General features: G+C 42.2%; 1 protein-coding gene across 8 annotated transcripts in view; it reads right to left on the bottom strand.

Annotated features, from left to right (window-relative positions):
• SPECC1L (sperm antigen with calponin homology and coiled-coil domains 1 like) overlaps positions 1–16,915 on the bottom strand; it is a 111,026-nt gene extending 94,111 nt beyond the window's left edge. For 2 of the 8 annotated variants that reach the window (XM_077834585.1, XM_077834592.1), the window contains exons 1-3: positions 16,540–16,915; positions 8,005–8,091; positions 6,102–6,147 (exon numbers count right to left, since the gene is read on the bottom strand). The gene's annotated coding sequence lies outside the window, so the exon portion shown is untranslated. Of the gene's footprint in view, positions 1–2,832; positions 2,934–6,101; positions 6,148–8,004; positions 8,092–16,539 lie in introns of all 8 variants that reach the window. The other 6 variants (XM_077834586.1, XM_077834590.1, XM_077834593.1 and 3 more) reach the window with 6 other exon arrangements.
• Between the last annotated feature and the right edge of the window lie 2,114 nt (positions 16,916–19,029).

Below are 19,029 nucleotides of genomic sequence, written 5' to 3'. Positions count from 1 at the left end.
TGGCCTTAATCTTGCACTAAAGTAAATGTGAGCTTTGTCACTGACTTTAATAAACGTAAGATCTAGCCCTATGAGAGCAAATATAACAAAATAAAGTATCTGTTCAAGATCAGATGGTTTTTATTCATAGTGAAGCTCAGAGAAAACATACTGCTGTAATTTTCATTCAAAAATTACTAGTATATACTCCAAGAATAGCAACTACATGGTAATGTAACTAAATATTTCTACGGTATTTGGAAAAAGAGAACTTCACACCCAAAAAAACAAATACCTTCAGATAGGACTCAAAAAATTACACCCTTCAGATCAGGGATCATGCCTGCCTCTATAATCACAGTGTATGGCACAATGGTGCCCCAGTCCTAGCTGGGGCCACTGGTTATTACTGAAACACTGAGTATTAATGAAAACTGTTTCAAAACATTTAATGTAGACAAAAATTGTATGTAGATAATAATGTATTTGGATATGTACAGAATCTTTTTTCAACATGAAAAAAAGAAAAATACCTAAAACAAGCACCTGAAATTATTTTTGGTCCCTTTAGATTTGAATTAATTAACAGATATAGACAATATACACATAAATTCATTTTTAAGCCAAAAACTCAAATACTAAGTTTCAGTGCAACACTACTGTTTAAAAATGGCAGTTAAAAATCCTTCCAAAACACTTTATAATAGTAAGACAGTTATGATGCTATAAATACCCAAAGACTGCACTCAAGTAGGAATTCAATACTAATAAGTTTCAGAGCGTACTATGAAAAGCATCTGCAAAAACTTTGCTATTATCTTTTAAGGATCAAAACTTGCAACAACCCCTTCTCATGAAGGGAACTGAAAACAAAAATGTCTACTTACCCATTTTTTATTCTTTTAGATGTAAGTCAGAATCCAGTGTGGATTTAGCAATAAATGAAAAAATACTGAGAGAGAGAGAGAGAGAGAGAGAGAGAGGCAAGACCTATATAGCTAAATCCAAAGTGATATTATAGGAGGAGTTTTTTTGTGTTAATGTTGCACTGAGAGAGAATGTCAACACCATACATGAATTATGAACTAGGGCATAAATAACAAAAAGGAGGACTAAAACAAGTCAAAAATAATCACATCAAATAAGTCAGTGTTAGCAAGAGAGGGAAAGAACAAGCCACAATAAGCAGAATGTGAACATTCATTCTAACCTGTACCCTTTGCCTGACTTCTCTTTCAACAGAACACATACAGCAGAAAACTAAAACCAATACTGTGCAATAGTCTGTCCTCACCGTTCTAGTGGAGACAGATGCAGATAGTCCTACACTTTTATATCAGCTGCAAATCAAACTCCAGAAACATTTTTAAAATGCTTTGCCCAATAAGAAGGCACAACACTGTACTACAAACTGATATGGTATGGCTGCCCAACAGCATGAGATTCTTTCAGAGTTACTGTTTGGACATCAATTAAAACGTTCCACTCCATAACTCTGTAAATGAGGAGTAGGGGAGGGGCATCTTTCCCTATGAATACTAAATGTATGTTACTTGTAGATTAACTAGTGGTTTATTTTAACAGTTCTTGGTTTTGTCGTCGTAATTTACATCTCATCCATTCTATTAAACAAGATTACTCATGCCAATCATGCCATTATAGGAGAACCTTGGAAAAAAGTGCCCGAGATATTCCTTAGTGAACAAGATATCACATCTTCTATGTATGAAATGAAAAATATATAACCTAAAGAAGTTATTGAACAATAGTTCTAGCTACATAAGAACCATTAAGAGAAGGGTAGAATGGCCTTTTCATGAGAATTCCATGAATCACAGCAGAAAAAAAAATAGAGACCTCCCAAATTCCAGTGAGTATATTAACAGTATCTTATGAAAAGTCCAAGAAACAGATTATAAAACACCTACCAAAAACAAAGGGTCACAGATCTTCCCAAGCCATTAAGGGTGCTGGCCCCACTAGACTGTCGACTCTTGAGGGAATTCTGTGTCAAAAAATTAAAATTCTGCAAATTTTGTCAATAAATAAATGTGGAGGCTCCAGCATGGTAGCGGGGAGCACAGGCCACTGGCTGCACGGAGGTGGGACATCACCCTGCAGCTCCCTGCCCTCTCCCAACACAGACTCAGCAGCGAGGCTGCACCTGACATCAGTTTGTAGTACAGTGCAAGAGCCAGGCCTGCCCCAGAAACATCCCAGGGCCCTGCCCTTCTCCACCAGGCACACCAGATATGGGCAGGCAGGCTCAGCCCGGCAGGATCCAAGTGTGGCAGGGCTAAGTGTGGGAAGGATCCAGGTGTGGGGTGAGAGGGTTCTCTCTGGGGCAATCTGGGTACAGGTGGCTCAGTGGGGAGTCCCGGATGATTTGGATGCAAAGGGGCAATGGGAATCTGCAGAGGGTCCAGTTGAAGGTGGTTAGGGCTGAGTGTGTGTGGGGGGGCGGGTGGGAAACTCACTCAGCAGGGATGGGTCCGACTGCTGTGGGAGTGGGGCTTGGAAGGATGGGGGTCCAGGTGCAGCTGGTTGGAGAGGCAGGGTGCTCAGTGGGGTGGTCCAGCTGCATAGGGGGGTAGGGCTTGTCAGGATGGGAGTTTGAGTGCGGGAGGCTAAGCTGGAGTGGCCTGGGTGCAGCAGTGGGGGTTCATATACTGGGAATCAGCGGTGGGGGTCCGGCTGCAGGGGGCTGGAGGTCGACAGGGATTGATCTCCGTGCAGGGATGGAGGTTGGTGGGGAGGGACAGGGAATTAATCTGACCAGGCTCTGGTGCCCAGTGGCTCTGACTCAGCCCTGGCTGGGCCATCCCAAACCCCACCTGCCGCACAGCGATTTACCTCTCCGCCAGCTGTCCGAAACAACTTGCCCACGCTGCTGGGGAGGGGCATGTGACCATTCGGGCAGCTTCCCTTTGTTTCCTCCTCAGAAAGTAATTTTTCTGCGGGGAAGGAAAGAAATCTGCAGCAGACAGGAATTCTGCACATGAACACTGGCATAGAACTCCCCCAGGAGTAACTGTCATTTCATATCCACATCCACACATTCCCTGCCCCAAAAGCCATTCACCTCTAACAGTGTAAAATTTCAAAATAAATAATTAAGGACAAACTATGGCCAACTGAGCAGTCACAGAAGGCCACTGGGGTGGGGGAAGGAAAGTCTATGCACAGGAGGTTTTACAGCCCCCTTCACGATAGAGAACCACATTCTGCTGAAATTCCCCATGCTGGAGCATAGACAGGAATTTTTGGGCAAACTACGGGCTGGCCAGTGAATTGATATACAGGCAGTCCTCGGACTTACGACACAATTGGTTCCTGAAAATTGAGTTGTAAGTTGAAACATTGTAACTCGGAATCACAATTCACTCCACTGCAGGACCAAGCATCGTAAAGTCTAAACCAATTGTTGTAAGTCAAATCAGGGGGTCAATTCAGAAACATCATAAGTGCTGTTCGTCGTAAGTCGAATGTAGTAAAGTCGAGGACTGCCTGTACTACACACAGATGCAGTGAATTCCAGCTTTTAGTGCTATAGCAGATGTAATAATACTTTCAGCCCATGAGCTCCACAAGTACTTTGAGCCTTGCCTCTGGGTAGAGGGACAGGGAAGGAAGAAACTCTATTATCATTTCTGAGCTCCCTAGAAGTTCATGTAGTTTCTTTTTAATGGGTTTGTACAGGGAACCAGGACTTCAGAAAATACAAATTAAGGGTGAAGTATCTGAATTCCTACTTATTTTGGGAGCACAAACTAAAAAGTACATTTCTCTATAAATTGTGGAATAATCACTGGGCAAAAACTAGATGCTAAGCATCCTGATTTCCTTACTCCTTGTTTGGAGAAAATTTAAGCCCCATGTCTCTTTGAGCAATGTTTAACGGCTGCTAATACTTAGCATTCCAGACAAGTGATAGAAACATTCACAGAAGAACTGCCTAATTTATGATGAACTGTGTTCTATCTTTTAATAAAACAAAAAAATTCATTCTTGTTTTTAAGCTGGTATTATAATTTAACCAGCAGGTATAACAAGACACTGTGGAGAAAAAACAGTGACTGCTTCTAGTTAACTCAAACTCTGCCGTTAAAAAGTTCAGCTAAGTTTTCTGGAAACTGAATTGCAAAATACAGAATGCTCACACAAGGATTCCAAATGTATATTATTTTAAAACAAATTTAAGATAATTGTATCCCTATAACAACCTTTGTAGATAGTGCACCCGTATAAACTTTCTATTACAGAAGGATTCCTTTTGTTTCTTAACTGGATTTTCCAAGAAATTCATTTCTTGCAGGAATTAAAACTAGAGATGAGGAAAAAATTCCAAGTGAGTTAATGGAACTAAGGAATAATTATTCCTCAAAAGTGCTATACCAGTGACTTAGAATACAGTCCACAGTACAATTATATAGGATTTGCTATGTTAGCGATATTAGTATCCAGATTTGTATGTGTATTTGAATGTATATATAAGCCCACTATAATGCAAACTGAAACAAAGTTTAACCGTCAAAAACACACATTAAGAAGAAACACTGAAGAAAATCGAAGAAGAAAAATGTAAAGTGTGGCATGGTTCTCCTTTAAGGTTTCTGTCATGCCAGCAGCAAAACAAGGCTCTGTTTAATGTTATTGTTTTCCATATCCCATTGGTAGATTTTAAAAGTTATACTCAAACTAGCAAAAATGGGCCAGCAGTTGGAATAATACACAGAGTTTCAATATATCAGTTACAGCTCCATTTCAGGTCATAAAAGTATTACACAGACAACAAAAAATGTAGTCCTCAGCAAGAGCCTTAGGCTGCATTTTCATGGAAAATTAATCAACTATTACTCTGAAGACTGGGTTTCTGGGTTAATAGCATTGGTGGACAGAAAAGAGTTCCAGTTCTAGCACGCAAAAAGAAAAGGAGTACTTGTGGCACCTTAGAGACTAACCAATTTATTTGAGCATGAGCTTTCGTGAGCTACAGCTCACTTCATCGGATGCATACCGTGGAAACTGCAGCAGACATTATATACACACAGAGATCATGAAAAAATACCTCCTCCCACCCCACTGTCCTGCTGGTAATAGCTTATCTAAAGTGATCATCAAGGTGGGCCATTTCCTGCACAAATCCAGGTTCTCTCACCCCCCTCCAAAAACCACACACACAAACTCACTATCCTGCTGGTAATAGCTCATCCAAAGTGACCACTCTCCCTACAATGTGCATGATAATCAAGGTGGGCCATTTCCAGCACAAACCCAGGCTCTCTCACCCCCCCCTTCCTACTCCCCCCCCGGGACACACACACACACACACACACTCACTCACTCTCCTGCTGGTAATAGCTCATCCAAACTGACCACTCTCCAAGTTTAAAACCAAGTTTAACCAGAACGTCTGGGGGAGGGGGGGTAGGAAAAAACAAGGGGAAATAGGCTACCTTGCATAATGACTTAGCCACTCCCAGTCTCTATTTAAGCCTAAATTAATAGTATCCAATTTGCAAATGAATTCCAATTCAGCAGTTTCTCGCTGGAGTCTGGATTTGAAGTTTTTTTGTTTTAAGATAGCGACCTTTATGTCTGTGATTGCGTGACCAGAGAGACTGAAGTGTTCTCCGACTGGTTTATGAATGTTATAATTCTTGACATCTGATTTGTGTCCATTTATTCTTTTACGTAGAGACTGTCCAGTTTGACCAATGTACATGGCAGAGGGGCATTGCTGGCACATGATGGCATATATCACATTGGTGGATGTGCAGGTGAACGAGCCTCTGATAGTGTGGCTGATGTTATTAGGCCCTGTGATGGTGTCCCCTGAATAGATATGTGGGCACAGTTGGCAACGGGCTTTGTTAACCCACATCTGACCAACGACTGACTGGCTTGCTTTAGCTACAAAAGCTGTTAGTTTAATAAAAGGACATGATCAACCTAAAAATTACACTCTGAAAATGTTTTTTCTTTCTATTGTTACAAGTAACACCTAAGATGAGTGATGCTGAGCATCAGGTAAACAGGAGAGAGAAAAGTAGCCCCCTTCCACATCTTTTGCTCATTTGATTGCTTACTGCACTATGCGTATAGTCAGTGTCCCCACTTACCAGCTGTCAGTTCTCCCTGCAGGTATGAGTGTTTTACACAGCAAAACTGAAAGAGAAGCATTAAAAAAAAGCAATTGTAAGACCACAAAAACTGGCAGGATAAGTCCAGCACCTGTCCTTGAGTTAAAACTAAAACTTTAATTCATTTTTTAAAATGACTAGATTTCAAGCTGTGTCCTTTACAGTGTGATTTTCACCCACTGACATAACTCCTCACAAAAATAATGGTCAGAGTAAGTGGCCAGTGTTTACCTTTTAAGAAATTTTATTTCTGTATTTAAGGGCCCCATACCTGATCCTATCCTTTCTCCAGTCTGAAGCCCCACCCAGGTATACTCCTATATCAGCAGAAGCGGCAAAGCCAGCATGAGCAGCAATGGTTGCCTAAACAGGCTTTAGCAGCCCTAAGACCAACATAAAAGGAGCACTTGTGCCAAAAAACTAATCTGATGCAGGTTGTAGAGGGGCAACAAGGGAGAGGTGACAGAGTTATCAGGTAGATCACCTGTGACATCCCCTATCCCAAAACCTGGAGCTCTCTGGAGGGAATGGGAAGATCTCCTCCCATCCCAGAACTGGGGAAGCGAAAGAAATAGATCTAGCAAGGTGCATTTGTAAATCCCCACCACCACTATGCAGACATGCAGGCAGGGTGGATTTGATTTAAATCACTAGTCAGGAAAACTCAATTTAATCATGGTTTTCTACATAAGTGCATTCTTGTTTGTTGTTATAACCTTAATACATATTCTTCACAACTCAGATATGGATGTAGGCTTCGTTTTTAGAAGGTACACACCATACATTTTTAAACAGGGATTTATTTTGAAAACGTTTCAGATTAGTTTTACAGCTACATCAGAAAATTAATGTTTGATTATTTCATTTACCAAAAGTAATTGAAGCAGATATTTATGAAATCATTGGGAGGTGAACTATCTCCAATTCAACAAGTTAATCCTTAATATTTGGAGGATTTTCTTGCCATGCTGTATAGGAGGAGAACACCACCAGACAGACATTAAAAGGGTTTTATGTAACTAAAAACAACAACATTAAGTATTCTGGATTTTTTTCTTCAACAGCAAACATACAATATTTTAACAAAAGAAGCACATGTCCCTCACTTCTCACATTTATCTCCAGACTTCTTCTCCTTGTCCAGATCTATTCCACCCCCAACAATCTTCTATTCACTGAACTTTTTGAAATTTTGTCCTTTTAGAGAGAGGTAAGGGATTGACTCTGTACACAAATTTGCAGAGAAACAATAGAGTTAAGGTCTGTTATTTCTCACCTCTATATATTTATTTAAAAACATTTTTTCCTGTTAACAAGCACGCTGCCTCTAGAAAACAAATCCACAGTTTGAGAACTGCAAAACTAAGCATCTCTAATGGCATCTTCTAGACTGAGCCCCATTGGGTAGATAGAAAGATTAACCTAAATAATCTATACAGAAGCCTGTGGAATCCCATAAAATTGGGTCCCTAATCCACGAACTATTGGAACTCGTTTAAAAAACTGGTCTTTAACACTACATGAATATATTGTCTCATAGTATAGAATTAAAATTTATAATCTCTATTCCATGATGAAATATCTTTGAGCTATAATGTATCTTAATTAAAACTATCTTTAGATAGCCTTTTTCCTCAAAAAGCATTTTAGCAAAAAAAATCTGATTTAAATAAAAAAGATCCAATTTAAATAAAAAATGTTGATTTTTTAGATTTTTTTTTTAAATCATTGATTTTTATCCACCCTGCATGCAGGTATATTTTTTGTGTAGACTGGGGAATAGGGGAGAAGCACACACATGCCCCCCACCTCCCCCCCAAAAAGATGGCAAAGAAGGGAAGGTGAACACTGTAGGGGGCTCAAGATTGGTTACTGGACCCACCTCTGAGCACCCTGCTCCCTCCTGTTGTTGCCTACAGAGATGACAGAAACCCACTGAGCTCCTCTCCCAGCATCTCTCCAACTTGCCCTGCAGAAGGAAGTAAAAGGAAATTCCATTTCTGGCTGGCAAAGAACTGACAGTGTGTGCAAACTCCATATTCTAGAACTATTTTACTGATTCCATAAGAACATGATCCTTAACTGAGGCACTGGAATCTAGTTGCCCAAGACAGAGGCCTTGTCTGGTTACTCACCAGTAACTTACTTTGTTTTAGCTACATTCATGCCAGCATTGCCCCAATTAAGAATTAGTAATTACTAATCATTATCCTTAGCCTAAGAGTTTCCTTGGAGAGAGAGGGAAGAAGCTGTAACAGCTTCTTAACGTATTCTGTTCCTATGGAGTATACTGCAAGTGTATTTTAACCATACATAGATAGAACCTTTCTTCCTAAAACACTTTACACGTTATATACATACAGTACAATGAAACTCTAGGAGTAGCAGCAACTGACACAGACAATACTGCATAACAGCTGGAGAGGAAAAAAGTTTCATGAAATGACAAAAGCAAACCCCCATTCTTGAAGAATGCTTCACAAACAGCAAGCAGACTTTCATATTTTAAAGCCTCATCTGAAAAAAATCTACATGGTAAACAGCCTGGAACTTGCTGTGTCTAACTTGAGAATGCAAGTAAACCCTGCTTGGGCTTAGTTTGCATTCCCATAAATCACATCTTTATTGACTGGTTCATTGAGAGTAAATATTTGCAAGCTTTATGTTCAGATGACTACACAAACTCCTCCAACAAGGCCTGAACACTCCTTTTCTATGGATAGCTTCTCATTTTCTTTTAAAAAATGTCACTCTTCCTGCAACCTAATCTATTCTCATTAATAGATCATAAAAATCTCCCACCTCCTCCAGACTGTGTGGAAGGGAACAGATATAGGACATACTGACAAATGTTTGTACTATATCACGCAGTGCTCTGTACTCCTCCGAGCTTTAGACAGCAGATAACTGCTGAATTTATTAAGAACTATAAAATATTTCTATTTAATATTCAGAGCCTGGTAAAGCATTAATATTTTTATCCTCTTTTTGACCTGAGCAGCTAGTCAAAGTCAGGGCCCCTGTGGATGTTCCAGTTAGGTATAGAAATTGGTGGTAACCAGGTATTTCTTTGAAATAGTCTTATATACAAGAACTGTACAAATTCCTCTGCCTCTGAATGCAGAAGAAACCAAGAACAGTTTCTTAGATTACCAGCCCCCCCCCAAGGCCCCTTTAGCCAACATCAGATGCAAAAATCATTCTCCCTAGCATCTTCCATACTTCTGCTTGGCTTTTCCTTGTCTCTTTTCCTATGCCTCTCTCTCTCTGTTCTGGTCTGTGACCTCAGTATCTGTGTGTTCTCTCACACTCCCAAACACACCTACCCAAAATGATACTCAGCCTAAAAGCTCCTGGGCAGGTTCACACACACCTTTTGTCCTAGGCGGGGCTTATGTTTACAGCTAACTGAAGGGTGAGTTCACACTTACCAACTTCAATAAGGTTTTAAGAACAAACAAGGTTCATCCAACTCATAAAAATATCCCCATTTTATAAATGGGATAAGAGGTTCCCAAGAGTGCACAGCAAGTAAGCATCAGACTGAGGAGTAAAACCCATGTCTTTTGGCTTAGAGGCTGAGGCCCAATGCACTATCCCACAGGACAAGTCATTCAGCCTTTCAGTGACTATTCTCTTTTCTATAATATGGACCTAATATTTTATACTATCACATCTGTAAGATTCAAAGCACTGGACAAAGGAGGGTAGGCCTGAGTGACCAAATTTAGTGCAATTAAGCATATATTTGAAGTAATTTTACTCATAGACACTATTATGAGGCATTCCATCATTACATATAAACTATTACAGCAGAATACAAGGTTCTGTTCCCAGCTCTTCTATGAGTTTCTCTAAGAACCTGGGCAAATCACTGTATCTTTGTGCTTTGGTTTTCATTTGTAAAGTGGAATAATGATATATGCATCCATTCTTCAGCAGTAGTGCAACGTCACCTTTAAAACTTTATTCAAACCAAGGGTATGTCTACACTACCCGCTGGATCGGCCGCCAGCAATCGATCCAGCGGGGGTTTATCACGTTTAGTCTTGATGCGATAAATCGACCTCCGAGCGCTCTCCCGTCGACTCCTGTACTCCACCACCGCGAGAGGCGCAGTGGAGTCGACGGGGGAGCGGCAGCAGTCGACTCACCATAGTGAAAACACCGCGGCGAGTAGGTCTAAGTACGTTGACTTCAGCTACGTGAATAACGTAGCTGAAGTTGCGTAACTTAGATCGATCCCCGCCCTAGTGTAGAGGAAGCTACATCCTCACAGGAAAGAATGAAGGATGACTTTACAGTTGAGAAAACCATCCCTGCTAATTCTGTACTAGATAAGTAGGAGAGAATAGGGCAGTGGTGGAATTATACATAAGAGAATTAAGCCAATTGTAATATATTAATTTTTGTCAAAAAGAGCAAAGGAATAACAGAATCTAGAGGTGCACCCCATCTAATATTTATCTTGTCTAAATGCCACATCATCATTAAGATGAGATAGTCCAAAGGGAATTTGATGGTATAGCTTCCAACAGCTGAATCCATAATAAAGTGTATGCACCATCTTCACGACCCATATTTAAGTCTTTACTCACTCATATCAAGCCAAGATATAAAACTGCTTTGTAAAATTCTATTTGCTTTTTCTTTGGGGTAAGGCAGGGGTGGCCAACCTGAGCCTGAGAAGGAGCCAGAATTTACCAATGTACATTGCCAAAGAGCCACAGTAATACATCAGCAGCCTCCATCAGCCCCCTCTCCCAGCACCTCCTGCCTGCTGGCAGCCCTGCCAACCAGCATCTCCCCCTCCCTCCCTGTGCCTCCTGCCCGCCGCGATCAGCTGTTTCGCAGTGTACAGGAAAGCTCTGGGATGGAGGAGGGAAGAAGCAAGGGTGCAGTGGGGGAGGGGGTGGGAAGGGCCGGGGCCTGAGGTCGAGCACCTGTCACTCCAGCCCCAGAGTCAGCACTGATGCAAGGAGCCACATACTAACTTCTGAAGAGCCGCATGCGACTCTGGAGCCACAGGCTGGCCATCTCTGGGGTAGGAGGAGAAATACAGGTGAACTCTCATCAATTTTTTCATCTTCAAATCACAGTGAAGAGCAAGCAAGCAAACTTGTTCTGATCTATTTGTGGCAATACAGCATGACCATGATGCCCATAAAGTAGAACAAACCACATGAGCTTTCCCAAAGAAAACTTGAGGGACTCCACTAACAAATCCCTCCATATGATGACAATACTTACTATACGACTTTGTGATGTCCATCAGGTAGGGAATTACAGAAACAAAGGGATATTTGTTTAGGAAAAGCAAAGCCATATGTAATGAGCAAGGGAGTGCTGCTGACAGGGTAAGAACAAAAGATAAGAGAATTCTCCTGCCCAATGGATACACAGTTAAAGTAATTGCTGTCAAATTTCAGGGACTGCTTGCTGAATAAAGATCAGTGGAACTTAGTAATGCAAGTAAAACCAGCTAACCTCTAACTCTAAAAAGGTCAAACTTCACTGATCATTTTTACAGACTTTTCTATTTTAAGATTGCCAAAGTTTTAGCACTGTCATTTGTACAAGAAAATATGATGAAGACTCTCTCCCCTTCCCCCCCAAAAATACTGAGGAAATTTCATATCACAGTTTTTAAAGAGTGCCCCATGTGTCAACACCAATGTCTGCTTTTAATTAAGAATGAAACTTGCTACACATTTAAACAAAGAGTTCTAAGAATTTCAAACTCTTGGCCAAAAGTCTTTTCAAGACTGTTTTCAAGCAGCCACAGGTTTATTTTCCATTAACAGAAAAGTAGTTCCTCTGTACAAGAGTGCAGAAAGGAAAGAAAAAATAAATTCCTTTTCAACGTTTAATGAAGAGACCATCAGTCCCTGTGTTATATTGATTACATAATGTCTTAATTCATTTGTAATGAACACTGGTTCAAGCGATGATCAAAGTCAAGTAAACTTTTAGATTAAAAAAGGGAACACAAAGAAAATTAAACTACCGTAACTGATGTCTAATTACAAAATTACCAACAATCACTTCAATTGTCTTCAAGATACAGTTATTCAGAAAAACAACAAGGGAGTCTGGTGGCACCTTAAAGACTAACACCGGACTCCTTGTTGTTTTTGTGGATACAGACTAACACGGCTACCCCCCTAATAGTTATTCAGATGTCTAGGTTTTTTTAACATGATCAAAAATGTGAATGTAGCAAAATATGACAATCTAGTGTTTCAACTCTAGGGAATGGTCAGTAAAAGAGTGCATGCTGATTTATATGCACTCATCATACTCACCAATTTGTGCCAGGATGTCCACTAGTTTGACTGCAATTTTGCAAAAAGATGCAAGAGGAGTTGCAAAATTGCCAAACATTCAGTATGAAAACAGATGTAAATTTTGTCTAAGTCTTAGCAATGAAGCCAAGTTTAAAAGATGAAGTATGTAAGGAACACTGGTGTGCTTCACCTAAATATTCTTCCCAGAAGATCTGATTACTTTACAGCACCTAGGTTCCAAGATGTTAGAAGTGCCTCATCCTAGAATCTTCCGTTTCCTATGCAGTGAGCAATCCTAGGATCTGATCCTGTAATTTACACCCATACTACATTTCTTTCCCAGTTTAATTTCTGAGTAGCTTGCTCTGTGGTTTATTTGGAACATATTTCTTGTAAATAACTAACATTAAGAGATCCTGAGGCATTCAGACATTAGGTACAAAGATAAAAATCAAAGTAACTATTGTTACCACATAGGAAAATAAATATGATTAACGCAATTGTCCTCTTACTTATGAAGAGGAATGTAATTGTGCGTGTGTAAAAAGTTTAAACGGCACATTATTTGTCGTGTCTGCTCAGACATGGCAGCCAACCATCACCAGCAAGTTGTATTAAATAATAAGTACTCCCAATGGTGAATTCTCAAGTAATTTTAATTTAAATTAGTCCATCAAAGCAGAATAAGTACACTTTTCTTGTGACTATACAAATAATCATATCCTCAAACTCATTCAATCTCTACAGCCAATTATCTTTTTCTTCTTCATTATAAGTGTATTACGAAAAAAGATTAAATCTTTAGGGTAATCAAAACAAACAAACACTGAAGCACATGCTTAACATTATTCAGATGATTTTTCCCATTGAAGCATATGGGTTTACTCACATTAGTAATGTTACACACTTGCTTAAGCATTTGTAGGATTACAGCCAATATTTGCTAGTTAGACTCCAAAGGTACAAATAAGAGGCTGAAGAACAGGATTTCTAAACAGAGGTAAAGGATTCCTTGCTTTAAAAAGTAAAAAGCAACCAGAAAACTCCTTTTGAAAACAATGCAGCCAAAAATGCAGGTCACCTACAAGTACTATTATTTATTTACACTTAAAACAGTAACAGAGACCTATTGAATGCTCTATTATCCAGTACAGTGAAATTCCAGAAGCACTGCAATAATCATTTCAACAGGAACTTGGCCTGCCAGGCACATACATAAACTAATTTCCAACCCTTCATCATTATGGGAAGCACACCCTTCAGCCCTCTTCTCAAACCCTAGCAAAAAGATGTCTTTTACAAAGTGTCTGGAAGATTACAAAATTTGGGCTATTACGCTCCGGAGTGGTAGGGATAAATTCCAGAGCAGGTGAATAGCATCATACAACATAAAAAGCAATCCATGAAAAATTAAAGATCCTGGCATCACAGACCACGGTAACAGAACCTGTATTCCTCCTCCATGGACTCTCAAGGGCACCCATTCTGGATTCCTGGCTCTCCAACTATCACCTCTCTTGGCTAGAGACTCATGTCTCTCTCCCTCTTGACCTGGGTATTTCCAGTCTGCACAGTTCCCTGCCTACACTGTGATGTTCCCAGCAAGCCAGAATGCCTAAATAGGCCAGCATCTGCACTTTACTTTCTCTCCAAAGGCTAACAGCATCATGACCCTCACATATAAGTTCTCACACAGCTTTTTATAAGCAAGCACATTTATTCTTAATGCATTACAGCAGACCATTAAAAACAATAAAAGAACCTTAGACATGCACACCAGAGATCACCCAAACAGCAACCTTCGGCTCTGGTAGGTTTCAGTCCTTCAAAACACACAAATGGGTTTTCCCCATTGTTACAACCACCACACTTTTTGTTCTAAAAGTCCATTCTCGTCTGGCAAATTGTTAAATATAATCCTCTAAACCCCAGATCTCACATCTTTTGTACCTCCTCCCCCAAGACGCTGCATGCAACCATGTCTCATAATTCCAAAGCCATTCACTTAAAATAATGCACTCCAATGCAACTCTGTTTTACACAGAAATTCAAATCCCAGGCAGCTGACTGTAGCGACTGGAGAAATAACAAAATGGTGACATTACAAGAGCCAACAGAGTAAAAACTGAGCATCTGAGAGGAAAAGGGATTTTTAGTCAAACTACTTAAAACTGGTTTGGGTTTTCAATTAACATCTACTTACCCACAATAACTAATTTTTTGGAAAAAAAGGGATACTTTGTTAGAGATACAACACCTATGGTATTCACAAATATCCCCAAGACACCTCAAAGGTCTTCCAACAAAATCAAGGATGACCAGACTTGATACTTTTATGTTGCTAAGGTAAAAAAAAAAAAAAAAAAAAAAAAAACCAAGCAAGTGGGCGGGAGCCACTTTCAAGACTATTTTATAATCAACATGGTGCTCATGCCAGCAATAGCCAGTCTTTTCTATGACTCTCAAAGTTGTTTACTTTGGTGAAGAAGAACTGGTGTTACCAACAGTGGGGGGAAAATGTTCAAGAGCCCTAATGTAGATAGGACCTTCGTATCTGTAGAACAATATTCACACTGTAAAACCACTTCACAATATAACTGGTTTCACTCTAGCAGAAAGGTCCTCTAGGAAGGTGCCAACCATTTCAACCACCAGCATAGATAGAATACTTCATCCACAACGTGTTCCAGGCTTTTTGGTAAGGAGAAGGGAGTTCAGTTCCATGTGCTCAGCAGGTGCTGAACCCCCACCACCTTGATTTCTTCTCTGATAATGTGGGGGGACTAGGGAATACAGTGAGCCTGAGCTTTAGAGGGTACATTCTTTGCCATTTATGTGTGTAAGGCCACTCTCTATATTCATTGCCCAGCCAGCATGAAAAGTTTAGGAATTCCTAGCTGCAAAAATATGCAAAGGTAGCCACACACACACACAAAATTAGAGTCCTGGTAGTGATGATTTCTCTTCATTACACAGTAATCCCACTACAAATAGGATAGAATTAGGACATGCTGCTCTTCTTGGAAACATATTCAGCTAAATTTGCCTCTTTGGGGGAAAAAAAAACAACACATGAGGGAAACAATGCTGCTTAATTAAAATATTTAAATAGAATCATAACAACTATTTCAATCAAGTCACAAGTAGCCAGTGGGATATGTTGATTTTGTTTAGTTAATAACGAAGGAAACTTTTTTCTTGTAATGTCTTTTTTTTTTTTTTTGAACAGTGTGATATGTGAGTAAAATGTTCTAGAGCCCACAGGGGGTTAGTCTGCAGGTCCCCTGCGAATAGCTATACAGAAGAGGCCTGGGGGAAAACGGAAAGGAAAGGAGTCCTACATGGGCACGGGGGTACAGGGAGGAGCAGTAAGGCAAGGAGGGAGAAAACAGGTAAGGGAATAGATCTCGAGGAAAGAAAGTAAACAAGAGAGTGGGGGAAGGAGTAAGGAAACAGCAGGGCAGCCAGAGAGAGTTAAGGTGGAAGGAGGGAGCAGAGTGGAAGGGGAGGGGTCGCTACCTTTCTTGGCAGGACACCGTACACAAGCCCGATGAGTGAGATAACACGGCTTTATTGTGTCTTATCTGGGTGAAATATTCGGTGAACGGTTTATTTACGCCCCGACGCTGCCCCCAGCGCCGTACCTGAGGCAGAAATGCTTGCCCCGAGCAGCTAGGACACGCTCGGCCCCAGCGGGAGCTTGCCGGGGCAGGCGAGGATGACAGCCGCGCAGGGGCGGCACGCTGGCTGGGCAGTGGGGCGAGGGCGGGAGACGGGGGCGCTGGTGCCGGCCGGAAGGGAGCTCTAGCAGCGGCCGCGGCAGGGTTAGCCCAGGCTGGCGCCTGTCAGCGCCATGGGGGAGGGCTGGGCACAGACCGAGGGGGAGGGGACAGGCTGGAGCGAGGGAACAAAGATGGGGGGGGAGCTGCCGGGGGGGCCCCCGGAGCGGAGAGCAGGCTGCGAGGCGGGAGGGCGGCGAGCAGGGAAGAGGGAGGCCACGAAGGGGGCTTGAGGCAGGGGCGAGTTGCGGGGCTGGGGGCAGGACGGAGAAGGGGCCAGTTGCCCAGGGCCTGTGTGGCCGGCACGGCTCGGAGCCCCCTCCGGGGGTGGCTCCCGGGCTCGGTCCTTACCGGGCAGCGCCGCCTCCACGCTCGCTCGGTCGGTCGGTCGGTCACACGCCCGGCTCCCGGGAAGCCGCTCCGGGACCCGACAGCAGCGAACGGGGAGGGAGGGGTAGTTACGGCGATCGTCACTCCCCCTCCCCGACCCTCCCCTCACAAGAGCTACTACACTGCGCAAGCGCCAAGCTAGGGTGAGAGGGCGGGAACTGGGCGCAGGCCAAGACTACGCAGCACACGCGTTGGGACAGCGCATGCGCGGCATCTCCCTCCGTCAGGTGCGGGCCGCTTGGAACGTTTGTGCGCGCCGACCGTTTCTCTGGGCCGCGGTGAGGGGCGGAGCCAGGCCCAGCGCCTGGAGAGGGCAGAGCCAGGCCCACCTGAAGGCTCCTCCCACCTACTGGTGCCCAGCGAGCGAGGACCTCGCCCCGGTTTGGCCTGGTCCCCACCGTGCTCGGGACCCACTGCCCCAAACGGTAGAACGGTTTTGGCGGCTGCTCTGGTCAGGCGGGGTCCTGGATCCAGTCGCACCGGGAAAGGACCCTCCACCCCCGTCTCCTCAGCGGGCACTGAAGGGGGCTTGTCAGCCAGTGGTAGACAGGGATTGGCCTAAGACCCATCCTGCTCTGCCAACGCTCTAGCTCACTCCAGGGTGACCAGATACCAAGTGTGAAAATCAGGCCCAGCGGTGGGCGGTAATTGGTACCTATCTGGTCACTCCAGTCCACGCAGAGATGCCATGAAACGTGTCGTAGCGCCACCTCCGGTAGCAGCCAGTCATCAGCATCCCGTAGGGGAAGGAGAACAGAAAAGCTGACGTGTTCTTGCCAGCCTTGCTGGACTACGGTCCTTTCCCTACTAGTGAAGGGCTCAGCAGGAGCCGGTTTACAGGGTGTAATCCATACGGATGTTCCATTTGTATTGAAAAAAAATTAGTGCTAGTATGGATGCAAGTGGTTGTGGCCAAGTCAGGCCCAGGCACCTAGAAACACAAGGTGGGTAAGGTGATATCTTTTAGCGGACCAACTTCTGTTGGTGAGAAAGACAAGCTTTTGAGCTTACACAGAGCTCTTCAGGTCTTCACCACTAGAAGCTGGTCCAATAAAAGATATTACCCCACCATCCACCACTTTTACCCCACTTTTAGCATTAATATGACATTCAGTATGAGCTACTAAGAGCAACCAAACTCCCAAAACTTAACGTTTCTCCCATAACACAAATGTGGCAGCTTTGCACATATCTGCAAATTTTATGGGATAGGTTAAAAAGAAACAGTAGGATGATAGTTTAAATTAGTTATTTAACATTTATATTGCAGTTTCATCCAGAAAAGCAAATCAGAGTCCTGTTAAGCTAGATATTTTGGTGAAGAGCTTACACTAGAAGGAGAACGTGGAAAAAGAATTTCCTTTTTGTTCAACATAACCAATTTAACATGTCAGGAGAAACCTTAACTTGTGGAATTCAACAAATTAAGAATACGTTGTCACTCCACTTTACTGTTGCATAAACTCTGGCATTTGCATTTAATATCTCTGGATTTTTAAGGAAAGCAGTCAGGTGGCTGTAGGGAATAAGATCAAGTTCACCAGAGGTTGGTCCTGTATTGTGGGGTTTACATCATGTGTGTGCAGGCATGGCGTGGAAAGGGGCATGGCCACGGTAGTTAGGGAAATGTGCCGATTTAGCACATCTCTGTGCAAGCCCTGACCACAATTTAAAGCTGCTCTCCCTCAGCAGAAATTCAAAGGACGGACTATGACACCATCATTCCCTGCTCTCTCTTGGGATGTGTCATTTACCTCACTGCATCATGTTGGATAAACTTTAATTTTTAGTATTTTCAAAGTCAACATGACCTGTAGATTTTCAGAGTTCACTTTAAAATGACAACGTGAAGAGGATGTTTTCTTTTCAAGTGTTGAAACAGAACTGAGTTTTCATGATGGAAACCATCTCCTGCTTGTGTATTTTACAAAAAAAAAACCTGGCCTTCCATTTAGATGTCTTTCCCAGCTCATTTCTCCTGTGTGTCTTCAGTCTTGACTCAGCATTAACACTGCATGTCAATTGGCATTTTCAGGCACGTACAGAGATTAATTTGTTCCCCTCCCACACATCCTTGAGAGAGCAGAGGAATAATTCTATTAGCAGAGATGTGGTTCAGGTCAGGACAATATTCAGCCTTTTAGTAGAGGGATAAACTGAAAAAAGAGAGTGAGTTTTGTTGACGTGAAACAGTTTTTGCAAGTATATATCAAAGTATGTATATTTTGCAAAGTAACTATTAAAAGGGTTTATACTGCAGTATTCCCTGTACTTAAAATGGGAAATCCCTCAAACATCCTTGATCCATTTACCTGCTGCTAGGGGAAGGTGTCTAGTTTTCAATATTTGGGAGGTGTGTGAGTGTATTTATTCAACCGTTTGTTAAAAGATAAATCAGATTACGCAACATCTTCACTTGTTTCCTTTAAAGAAAAAACACTGCCAGTAGGA

This window comes from Eretmochelys imbricata, chromosome 15 (assembly GCF_965152235.1).
Source record: "Eretmochelys imbricata isolate rEreImb1 chromosome 15, rEreImb1.hap1, whole genome shotgun sequence".
Taxonomy (NCBI): domain Eukaryota; kingdom Metazoa; phylum Chordata; order Testudines; family Cheloniidae; genus Eretmochelys; species Eretmochelys imbricata.
Note: the sequence above shows the minus strand (reverse complement) of the source record. Positions and strands in the feature narration are given on the sequence as shown.